The sequence below is a fragment of the Bombina bombina genome, chromosome 4, assembly GCF_027579735.1.
Source record: "Bombina bombina isolate aBomBom1 chromosome 4, aBomBom1.pri, whole genome shotgun sequence".
In the NCBI taxonomy this organism is placed as follows: Eukaryota; Metazoa; Chordata; class Amphibia; order Anura; family Bombinatoridae; genus Bombina; species Bombina bombina.
In genome coordinates, this window is record NC_069502.1 from 816,085,253 (window position 1) to 816,098,102 (window position 12,850).

Consider the following 12,850-nt stretch of genomic DNA (forward strand, 5'->3'; position numbering starts at 1 on the left):
TTGGAAGTAGTTTCCAATCGCTGGAATCTTGAAGATGCCGAGATACCCAATCTGCGGCAAAGTTTGATAGGCCAGGGATGTGTTCGGCCTGGATAGAGATCTTGTTCCTCAGACAGTGATGTACAAAGTCTTTTGGGATGTCTGAAAGGGATTTTGAATTGCTCCCACCCAAGCAGTTCAGATATCTCACAGCAGAAATGTTGTCCATGCAGAGGATAACTGATAAAGGAGAAGAGTTGTGAACAAAACTCCTTATTGCAAAAGAGCCAGCAAGAAGTTTCTTGCAATTAGATATGAAGGCTTTTCTCTGCATTTGTCCATTTGCTGCCGTTGATAAGAGGACCCCAAGGAGCGCCCAACCCGAGTTGCTGGCATCTGCCTCTATAATTAGATCCAGAGATTTTCCAAAAATGGCTCTGCTATTCCAGGCATCCATATTGCAAAGCCACCAATTGAGTTCCTGGTGAGCGTTTAATAAGAGAGAAATCAGGTGAGAACAGGCAAATCCTTTTTGAAGATACTTAATCTTTAAACGTTAAATGGCCCGATAGGGGAGAGGGGCAGGAAAGATTTCCTGAACGGAGGAAGAAAGGAGACCAATAATATGAGCTAAAAGTCTCAGGGGAAAAGAAGATTTCTTGAGAACAAGTGATATTTCTTTCTTTAGGCTGGAGACTGAGGGTAGAGGGTAAGGTGTCTATTAGAAATCCCAGAAAAGCAAGATTCTGAGAGGGAATGAGAAGTGACTTCTCTTTGTTTATGAGGATAAGTTTTCTAGGAGGGAGGTGGTAAGGTGGAGGTGAGCTAGGAGGGTAGAGTGATCTTGATTCATTAAAACGATATTGTCTAGATAAATGATTAGACAAACCTGCCTGAATGTGAGCCATGCTGTGACAGGTTTCAGAATATTGGTAAAAGTCCAAGGGGCAGAGGAAAGGCCGAATGGAAGGCAGGTGAATTGCTAAAGTATGTTGTTCCTGGAAAAACTGAGAAATCTCCTGAAATCCTGATGGATGGGAACAGTCAAGTAAGCTGCAGTTAGGTCCAAGCGAACCAACCAATCTCGATCCTGGAGACAATCTCACAGAAGATGGATGCCCTCCATTTTTAAGTGTTGGTAACAAACTGAGGCATTCAAAGTCCTGAGAATTATCACCAGACCGAAGAGACCATTCTTCTTTTTGAGAAAGAACAGATTGCTTATATAAATGTTCTCGTCCCTGAGGACCAATTCTATGGCTTGTTTTAAATTTCTGAATTTGAGTTGGAATTGGAGGTAATAAGGTGCCAATTTGGGAGAAACACAGCAAATCTTCCACCCATTTTGTTGGGCAAAAAAGGGAAAAGAAGGGGGAAGAAGAGGAATTACCTGGGTTAAATCTGAAGCGGCCTCTGCTCCTGAAGGACCTTGATGGCCAAGATCGACCTCTGTCTTGATTGGAAGAAAACAGAATTTATGTTTACCTGATAAATTACTTTCTCCAACGGTGTGTCCGGTCCACGGCGTCATCCTTACTTGTGGGATATTCTCTTCCCCAACAGGAAATGGCAAAGAGCCCAGCAAAGCTGGTCACATGATCCCTCCTAGGCTCCGCCTACCCCAGTCATTCGACCGACGTTAAGGAGGAATATTTGCATAGGAGAAACCATATGATACCGTGGTGACTGTAGTTAAAGAAAATAAATTATCAGACCTGATTAAAAAACCAGGGCGGGCCGTGGACCGGACACACCGTTGGAGAAAGTAATTTATCAGGTAAACATAAATTCTGTTTTCTCCAACATAGGTGTGTCCGGTCCACGGCGTCATCCTTACTTGTGGGAACCAATACCAAAGCTTTAGGACACGGATGAAGGGAGGGAGCAAATCAGGTCACCTAAATGGAAGGCACCACGGCTTGCAAAACCTTTCTCCCAAAAAAATAGCCTCAGAAGAAGCAAAAGTATCAAACTTGTAAAATTTGGTAAAAGTGTGCAGTGAAGACCAAGTCGCTGCCCTACATATCTGATCAACAGAAGCCTCGTTCTTGAAGGCCCATGTGGAAGCCACAGCCCTAGTGGAATGAGCTGTGATTCTTTCAGGAGGCTGCCGTCCGGCAGTCTCGTAAGCCAATCTGATGATGCTTTTAATCCAAAAAGAGAGAGAGGTAGAAGTTGCTTTTTGACCTCTCCTGTTACCAGAATAAACAACAAACAAGGAAGATGTTTGTCTAAAATCCTTTGTAGCATCTAAATAGAATTTTAGAGCGCGAACAACATCCAAATTGTGCAACAAACGTTCCTTCTTCGAAACTGGTTTCGGACACAAAGAAGGCACGACTATCTCCTGGTTAATGTTTTTGTTAGAAACAACTTTTGGAAGAAAACCAGGTTTAGTACGTAAAACCACCTTATCTGCATGGAACACCAGATAAGGAGGAGAACACTGCAGAGCAGATAATTCTGAAACTCTTCTAGCAGAAGAAATTGCAGCCAAAAACAAAACTTTCCAAGATAATAACTTAATATCAACGGAATGTAAGGGTTCAAACGGAACCCCCTGAAGAACTGAAAGAACTAAGTTGAGACTCCAAGGAGGAGTCAAAGGTTTGTAAACAGGCTTGATTCTAACCAGAGCCTGAACAAAGGCTTGAACATCTGGCACAGCTGCCAGCTTTTTGTGAAGTAACACAGACAAGGCAGAAATCTGTCCCTTCAAGGAACTTGCAGATAATCCTTTCTCCAATCCTTCTTGAAGAAAGGATAGAATCCTAGGAATCTTTACCTTGTCCCAAGGGAATCCTTTAGATTCACACCAACAGATATATTTTTTCCATATTTTGTGGTAAATTTTTCTAGTTACAGGCTTTCTGGCCTGAACAAGAGTATCAATAACAGAATCTGAGAACCCTCGCTTTGATAAGATCAAGCGTTCAATCTCCAAGCAGTCAGCTGGAGTAGGACCAGATTCGGATGTTCGAACGGACCTTGAACAAGAAGGTCTCGTCTCAAAGGTAGCTTCCATGGTGGAGCCGATGACATATTCACCAGATCTGCCTACCAAGTCCTGCGTGGCCACGCAGGAGCTATCAAGATCACCGACGCCCTCTCATGATTGATCCTGGCTGCCAGCCTGGGGATGAGAGGAGACGGCGGGAATACATAAGCTAGGTTGAAGGTCCAAGGTGCTACTAGTGCATCTACTAGAGTCGCCTTGGGATCCCTGGATCTGGACCCGTAGCAAGGAACCTTGAAGTTCCGACGAGAGGCCATCAGATCCATGTCTGGAATGCCCCACAGTTGAGTGATTTGGGCAAAGATTTCCGGATGGAGTTCCCACTCCCCCGGATGCAATGTCTGACGACTCAGAAAATCCGCTTCCCAATTTTCCACTCCTGGGATGTGGATTGCAGACAGGTGGCAGGAGCGAGTCTCCGCCCATTGAATGATTTTGGTCACTTCTTCCATCGCCAGGGAACTCCTTGTTCCCCCCTGATGGTTGATGTACGCAACAGTCGTCATGTTGTCTGATTGAAACCGTATGAACTTTGCCCTCGCTAGCTGAGGCCAAGCCTTGAGAGCATTGAATATCGCTCTCAGTTCCAGAATATTTATCGGTAGAAGAGATTCTTCCCGAGACCAAAGACCCTGAGCTTTCAGGGATCCCCAGACCGCGCCCCAGCCCATCAGACTGGCGTCGGTCGTGACAATGACCCACTCTGGTCTGCGGGAGGTCACCCCTTGTGACAGGTTGTCCAGGGACAGCCACCAACGGAGTGAGTCTCTGGTCCTCTGAGTTACTTGTATCTTCGGAGACAAGTCTGTATAGTCCCCATTCCACTGACTGAGCATACACAGTTGTAATGGTCTTAGATGAATGCGCGCAAAAGGAACTATGTCCATTGCCGCTACCATCAAACCTATCACTTCCATGCACTGCGCTATGGAAGGAAGAGGAACGGAATGAAGTATCCGACAAGAGTTTAGAAGTTTTGTTTTTCTGGTCTCTGTCAGAAAAATCCTCATTTCTAAGGAGTCTATTATTGTTCCCAAGAAGGGAACTCTTGTCGACGGAGATAGAGAACTCTTTTCCACGTTCACTTTCCATCCGTGAGATCTGAGAAAGGCCAGGACTATGTCCGTGTGAGCCTTTGCTTGAGGAAGGGACGACGCTTGAATCAGAATGTCGTCCAAGTAAGGTACTACAGCAATGCCCCTTGGTCTTAGCACCGCCAGAAGGGACCCTAGTACCTTTGTGAAAATCCCTGGAGCAGTGGCTAATCCGAAAGGAAGCGCCACGAACTGGTAATGCTTGTCCAGGAATGCGAACCTTAGGAACCGATGATGTTCCTTGTGGACAGGAATATGTAGATACGCATCCTTTAAATCCACCGTGGTCAAGAATTGACCTTCCTGGATGGAAGGATTGTTCGAATGGTTTCCATTTTGGACGATGGAACCTTGAGAAACTTGTTTAGGATCTTGAGATCTAAGATTGGTCTGAACGTTCCCTCTTTTTTGGGAACTACGAACAGATTGGAGTAGAACCCCATCCCTCGTTCTTTTAATGGAACAGGATGAATCACTTCCAGAAGATAACCTTGGGAGACTATTTCTAGCGCCCAAGGATCCAGAACATCTCTTGCCCAAGCCTGAGTGAAGAGAGAGAGTCTGCCCCCCACCAAATCCGGTCCCGGATCGGGGGCCCGCATCTCATGCTGTCTTGGGAGCAGTGGCAGGTTTCTTGGCCTGCTTTCCTTAGTTCCAGCCTTGCATTGGTCTCCAGGCTGGATTGGCTTGAGAAGTATTACCCTCCTGCTTAGAGGACGTAGCACTTGGGGCTGGTCCGTTTCTGCGAAAGGGACGAAAATTAGGTTTATTTTTGGCCTTGAAAGACCTATTCTGAGGAAGGGCGTGGCCCTTGCCCCCAGTGATATCAGAGATAATCTCTTTCAAGTCAGGGCCAAACAGTGTTTTCCCCTTGAAAGGAATGTCAAACAATTTGTTCTTGGAAGACGCATCCGCTGACCAAGATTTTAACCAAAGCGCTCTGCGCCACAATAGCAAACCCAGAATTTTTCGCCGCTAACCTAGCCAATTGCAAGGTGGCGTCTAGGGTGAAAGAATTAGCCAATTTAAGAGCACGAATTCTGTCCATAATCTCCTCATAAGAAGAAGAATTACTAATAATCGCCTTTTCTAGCTCAACGAACCAGAAACACGCGGCTGTAGTGACAGGGACAATGCATGCAATTGGTTGTAGAAGGTAACCTTGCTGAACAAACATCTTTTTTAGCAAACCTTCTAATTTTTTATCCATAGGATCTTGGAAAGCACAACTATCTACTATGGGTATAGTGGTGCGCTTGTTTAGAGTAGAAACCGCCCCCTCGACCTTGGGGACTGTCTGCCATAAGTCCTTTCTGGGGTCGACTATAGGAAACAATTTTTTAAATATGGGGGGAGGTACGAAAGGTATACCGGGCCTGTCCCATTCTTTATTAAGAATGTACGCCACCCGCTTGAGTATAGGAAAAGCTTCGGGGGGCCCCGGGGCCTCTAGGAACTTGTCCATTTTACATAGTGTTTCTGGAATGACCAGATAATCACAATCATCCAAATTGGATAACACCTCCTTAAGCAGAGCGCGGAGATGTTCCAACTTAAATTTAAAAGTAATCACATCAGGTTCAGCTTGTTGAGAAATTTTCCCTGAATCTGAAATTTCTCCCTCAGACAAAACCTCCCTGGCCCCCTCAGACTGGTGTAGGGGCCCTTCAGAAACAATATCATCAGCGTCCTCATGCTCTTCAGTATTTTCCAAAACAGAGCAGTCGCGCTTTCGCTGATAAGTGGGCATATTGGCTAAAATGTTTTTGATAGAATTATCCATTACAGCCGTTAATTGTTGCATAGTAAGGAGTATTGGCGCGCTAGATGTACTAGGGGCCTCCTGTATGGGCAAGACTGGTGTAGACGAAGGAGGGGATGATGCAGTACCATGCTTACTCCCCTCACTTGAGGAATCATCTTGGGCATCATTTTACTAAATTTTTTATGACATAAATCACATCTATTTAAATGAGAAGGAACCTTGGCTTCCCCACAGTCAGAACACAATCTATCTGGTAGTTCAGACATGTTAAACAGGCATAAACTTGATAACAAAGCACAAAAAACGTTTTAAAATAAAACCGTTACTGTCACTTTAAATTTTAAACTGAACACACTTTATTACTGCAATTGCGAAAAAGTATGAAGGAATTGTTCAAAATTCACCAAAATTTCACCACAGTGTCTTAAAGCCTTAAAAGTATTGCACACCAAATTTGGAAGCTTTAACCCTTAAAATAACGGAACCGGAGCCGTTTTTATATTTAACCCCTTTACAGTCCCTGGAATCTGCTTTGCTGAGACCCAACCAAGCCCAAAGGGGAATACGATACCAAATGATGCCTTCAGAAAGACTTTTCTATGTATCAGAGCTCCACACACATGCAGCTGCATGTCATGCTGTTCTCAAAAACAAGTGCGCCATACCGGCGCGAAAATGAGGCTCTGACTATGATTAGGGAAAGCCCCTATAGAATAAAGTGTCTAAAACAGTGCCTGCCGATATTATTTTACAAAAAATACCCAGATTAAATGATTCCTCAAGGCTAAATATGTGTAAATATGATCGATTTAGCCCAGAAAATGTCTACAGTCTTAATAAGCCCTTGTGAAGCCCTTATTTACTGTCTGAATAAAAATGGCTTACCGGATCCCATAGGGAAAATGACAGCTTCCAGCATTACATCGTCTTGTTAGAATGTGTCATACCTCAAGCAGCAAAAGACTGCTCACTGTTCCCCCAACTGAAGTTAATTCCTCTCAACAGTCCTGTGTGGAACAGCCATGGATTTTAGTAACGGTTGCTAAAATCATTTTCCTCATACAAACAGAAATCTTCATCTCTTTTCTGTTTCAGAGTAAATAGTACATACCAGCACTATTTTAAAATAACAAACTCTTGATTGAATAATAAAAACTACAGTTAAACACTAAAAAACTCTAAGCCATCTCCGTGGAGATGTTGCCTGTACAACGGCAAAGAGAATGACTGGGGTAGGCGGAGCCTAGGAGGGATCATGTGACCAGCTTTGCTGGGCTCTTTGCCATTTCCTGTTGGGGAAGAGAATATCCCACAAGTAAGGATGACGCCGTGGACCGGACACACCTATGTTGGAGAAAGTGGGATTTTGTGCTTGGGTTTGCAATTGGTTAGAATAATAATATTGGGACCTAGAGTTGTATGCATTATAGCTGGACCGGCCGGGAACACAGCCCCTTCTTCTCCCGGCCCTGTCAAAAACACTTGACTGTGTATAAAGCATCTTTTTTATAGTAGATTTGGTTTTGGATAAGGTATTGGAAGTTTTTGCATAATTATTCATTTTGAATAAGTATATGTCCCCAAATAATAAACCGTTAGAATCGGTAGAGTGTTGGGTGGTGGCAAAATCAGATAATTTTGGGTCTAATCTGCAAATGATGTTTCTCCTCCTTTCCGCGAGTATAGCCTCGTTTGCGTTGCCAAGAAAAGCAACAGATCTTAAATAAATTCCCTCATCACAAAAGGATCAAGGGAAAAATTAGAGGCAATAGCCTATTCAGTAAGATCAAACATTTTTGCAATGGGACCATTGGTATCCAAAAGCTTATCCTGACAGGCACTAAGGAGGCGGTCAAAACCTTTTTTAAGGTTGAAACCCTGGGTGCCTAGGAATTTTAAAATATCAGAGTCAATTTCTGGCGTAATGGTTGAATTATTGGGCAGGGATGGTCTGGGGCATTTTGGCTCTGAGTTTGGACCTAGATGATTTTTTAAGGGAATCACGAAGATAATGGTCCATACGATCTGCACTTTCCTTAGAAGGAAAACATTCAGTAGAATGGGGATGCTGAAGTTCATCAGGTTTGGTGAGGGGATTACCTAATGAATCTAGAAAAATCTTTTCTTTTTTAAGCATATTAAGATGTGCTTTTTTGCGTCGTTTATATTTAATAAATTCGTCAAAGTCAGAATCGGAGGAGAAAGCATCAGAGTGGTTGGAATGGTCGTTATCAGAAAAATATTCTTCCTCAGAGGAGGAAATGTCATTAAAGGGCCCTTTATAAGCATTAAGGTCAGAGACTGATCTCTTTAACCCCTTGAGTGCTAATGACAACTCTGAGCCGTCGCAGAGTTTCTCACTCAGGTGCTAACGACGGTTCAGAGCCGTCGCTAGCACTCTCCCACCTTGAGGGAGATCTGGGGGCTTCCACCCGCTCCTACCCCGATTGTGCCTGTAGAGTGACAGACATCGCCGGGGCTTTCCGTTTTGCGTGGTGACATCACGCGCAATGACGTCACTGCGCAACTTTATTTAAAAAAGACAATGGACAATATAGGGAAAGGGGGCATGCTGCTTAGAAGCCTGTATCTCAGGCATCTAAGCAGCTACAGACCCTCAAGACCCACCATTGGAAAGGTAATCGCCTAATGTAAAATTAAAAAACCCTCAAATGTGCTTAGCACCCAAGTGGGAAAGTGCTTAGCACTCAAAGGTTTAAAAGAGATTGCTAAGGTCAGAATCTGAAAAAATATTCTCTTACATACGGCTCTTATGATCAGGGGTTCTGATGCCTAGGGTAATCTGCCTGTCAGCAGAAGGATTATCTGCAATTTGCAGAGAGTGAGGAGGAAAGTCTGGATGAGACAGACTAGACGGTCTTAAATGTAATTGTTTTGGAGAAACAGGGGTTAAATGTTTAGATTTCGTTTTCACTTTGTAGAGGCAGAAGGGTTAGGGTTAATTACTGCCATAAGGGAGTTAATTTTATTATCCACTTGGGATATAAAATTAGACAATTTATCATTCAAGGTATTAACAGAAATTACCATATTGTCTGATTGAGACATAATGAATTAATAACAAATATAATAATAACAGGGGCACAATTGAATAATAAGGATAAATTAAAATAATTGAGGTAAATCAACAATCTGAATTACTTGAAATTTGTTAGGGAAAAAATGATGTATGGGAAATATAATATCCAACCTGCAAAAGAAATGAACAAATGGGGACACTTAGTGGAGAACAAATAAAATTACAGGGTAATAATGAATGGGCAAAAACAAAAGGTAATTTCCTTACAATGTAGCAGATGTAACCGGTGTCATGTCGAAATGTGCGACCCGATGGAATGTGCGACCGTGACATCACCACATTCCTGAACGCACACGTGACTGGTTGCAAAATCAGAAGGAACAGCTGTCTGTCATCGGATTTTGTAACCAGAAAGTGAGCAAGCGACAGACGGGTCATAGAATTTGTACACCACTGTTCCTAATAACATTAAAGATTGGAATAATGTCTCATCAACTAGAATGTATGATGGGCAGCTTTATTAACTTGTGTTTGCGTACAGTGTAATTATCAAATAGACCCGAAGCATCAAAGTCAGAGCCACGTCAGACAGTTACCTGTAGAATTTATCATAATAAAAGTAAAGTTGAAATGACTGTAGAAAGAAATAGAAAAAAGTTTGGAAGTTATTGAAACTGAAACAATTTTAAATTTGAACATGGCATTACCCCATACCTCGTGTCATATCTGTGTGCTACATACTGTTAGTCAATGTGTTTATTAATAGTGATGTTTATAAACCACAATTTGAGACCACAGTAACCCTAGTCAGACAGCACGTAAGTCTGTAGTAACAATAGTAGATTGTACACCATATTCTAATGGGTATCAAATCTCTCCCTCTGAGCAGTCAGCGTTCTTGGTATGGTCCCTGGGAGGAGGGGCGGGGCATAGCCTGAGAAGGAAGTGTCTCTAGCAGCTGATTGGTGGTCAACCAGTCACGTGTATGCTCAAAAATGTGGTGACGTCACAGTTGCACATTCCGTTGGGTCGCAGATTTCAACACAACATCGTCTACAAACAAACAGCTTAGGAGGCAGAGATAACTGAAAGGACTGTGCGTTAGCTCTGAGGTAAGTTTGAGCGTGGGAAAATGGGCGAGAAGGAAAAGGGGGCGTGTCGAGTGAATACCAGGAGAAAAACGGCTGACACTGAAAGCAGCCTAGGAAACAAAGGGACTTGTAAAACCCCAAATTAGGAAGCGACACAAGCGGTAAGGACTGCAACATCAATACATAAATAAAAACTAAAGTATGAAGAAAATTAAAAACATTTTATTAAACGATGATAAAAAATAAGGGGAGAAAGGAAAGGAAACTTATGTAAGTGAAATATATTATCCAACCGGTTAGAAAAAAACAATACTTATGGAAATACAAATATTGTTAACAAAATAAATATAGAATGTACTTATCTAAGCACAAGCAGCAAAAAGAAAGAGGAGGAATTGGGACTATTTGGACAGTTTATGGGCACTACGATCATGCTTATTGGCTTATCTCATCAGCTCATTTGCATGTCTCTTGTTCATTGGTTGTTCTTGTTTTCACTGTTATGTTCAACTTGTTTATTTTTTATTGATATGTTGTTTCTTTGAAAATCTGCATAAATAGTAAAAAGAAGGTAAAGTATAAAGGCTGTGACACACTGCAAGCGGAGCGATGCGAGGCGAAGCAGCTGCTTCGCTCCGCGTGGCATCGCTTCTGAAGTTCAGATATTTCATCTCTGAGCGCTCAGCTACGCGACCTGACGCAGCAGAGTGCTAAGAGATAAAAAGGCAGGACACACTGAGCGCACACAGCTGCATGTACACGCTGCGCGTCGCTCTGCTTGCAGTGTGTCACAGCCTTAATAGGAGTCTCTATGCTTATAATAAAATCCCTGTAACTAGTACAGACTTGCATGGAAGTAATAGAACAAAAGCGCATCTCACAGCGCTGAATTGCAACTAAACTCTCAGCTTTGCTACAGAGCTGACTGGTCATGAAAGGTTAAATAACCACAATGCATTGCGATGTTTAGTTTAACCCCTTAACGACCGAGGACGTGCAGGGTACGTCCTCAAAAAAAAGGCAGTTAATGCCTGAGAACGTACCCTGCACGTCCTCGGTGTGGAAAGCAGCTGGAAGCGATCCTGCTCGCTTCCAGCTGCTTTCCGGTTATTGCAGTGATGCCTCGATATGGAGGCATCCTGCAATAACCCCCCTTGGCCATCCGATGCAGAGAGAGCCACTCTGTGGCCCTCTCTGCACCGGACATCGGTGGCCGGTATCGTTGGTGGGTGGGAGCAAGTCTGGGAGGCGGGTGGGCGGCCATCGATGTGCCCAGTGGAGTGGAGGGGGGCGGGATCGGGGGCGGGAGCGCGCACGGGAGCGCGCGCGTGCACGGGGGGGCGGCGGGCGGGCGCGTGCACGGGGCGGGAGCGGGAGGGAACCGCTACACTACAGAAAAAAGTACTTGAATTAACTTTTTTGAAAGCTGTAAATAACAGCTAAAAGATGTGGAAGGGGTGGGGGGTTGATCTTGGGGGGGGGGGGGGGGGGAAGCTACACTGCAGAAAAGGGTTTTTATTTAAAAAAAAAGGCACATTATTCACTAAACTGGGTACTGGCAGACAGCTGCCAGTACCCAAGATGGCGCCCATTAAGGCAGAGGGGGAGGGTTAGAGAGCTCTTTGGTGGGGGATCAGTAAGGCTGGGGGCTAAGGGGGGATCCTACACAGCAGCATATGTAAATATGCTAAAAAATTTTAAAAAAACCCCCAAATATAGCTTTTATTTTAGTACTGGCAGAGTTTCTGCCAGTACTTAAGATGGCGGGGACAATTGGGGGGTGGGGGAGGGAAGAGAGCTGTTTGGGAGAGATCAGGGGGTCTCATGTTTCAGGTGGGAGGCTGAGCTCTACACTAAAGCTAAAATTAACCCTGCAAGCTCCCTACAAGCTACATAATTAACCCCTTCACTGCTAGCCATAATACACGTGTGAAATGCAGCGGCATTTGGCGGCCTTCTAATTACCAAAAAGCAACGCCAAAGCCATATATGTCTGCTATTTCTGAACAAAGGGGATCCCAGAGAAGCATTTACAACCATTTGTGCCATAATTGCACAAGCTGTTTGTAAATGATTTCAGTGAGAAACCTAAAATTGTGAAAAATTTTATGTTTTTTTTAATTTGATCGCGTTTGGCGGTGAAATGGTGGCATGAAATATACCAAAATGGGCCTAGATCAATACTTGGGGTTGTCTACTACACTACACTAAATCTAAAATTAACCCTAGAAGCTCCCTACATGCTCCATAATTAACCCCTTCACTGCTGGGCATAATATACGTGTAGTGCGCAGTGGCATTTAGCAGCCTTCTAATTACTAAAAAGCAACGCCAAAGCCATATATGTCTGCTATTTCTGAACAAAGGGGATCCCAGAGAAGAATTTACAACCATTTAAGCCATAATTGCACAAGCTGTTTGTAAATAATTTCAGTGAGAAACCAAAAGTTTGTGAAAAAATTTGTAAAAAAGTGAACGATTTTTTGTATTTAATCGCATTTGGCGGTGAAATGGTGGCATGAAATATACCAAAATGGGCCTAGATCAATACTTTGGGATGTCTACTAAAAAAAATTATATACATGTCAATGGATATTCAGAGATTCCTGAAAGATATTAGTGTTCTAATGTAACTAGCGCTAATTTTGAAAAATAATGGTTTGGAAATAGCAAAGTGCAACTTGTATTTATGGCCCTATAACTTACAAAAAAAGCAAAGAAGATGTAAACATTGGGTATTTCTAAACTCAGGACAAAATTTAGAAACTATTTAGCATGGGTGTTTTTTGGTGGTTGTAGATGTGTAACAGATTTTGGGGGTCAAAGTTAGAAAAAGTGTGTTTTTTTCAATTTTTTCCTCATATT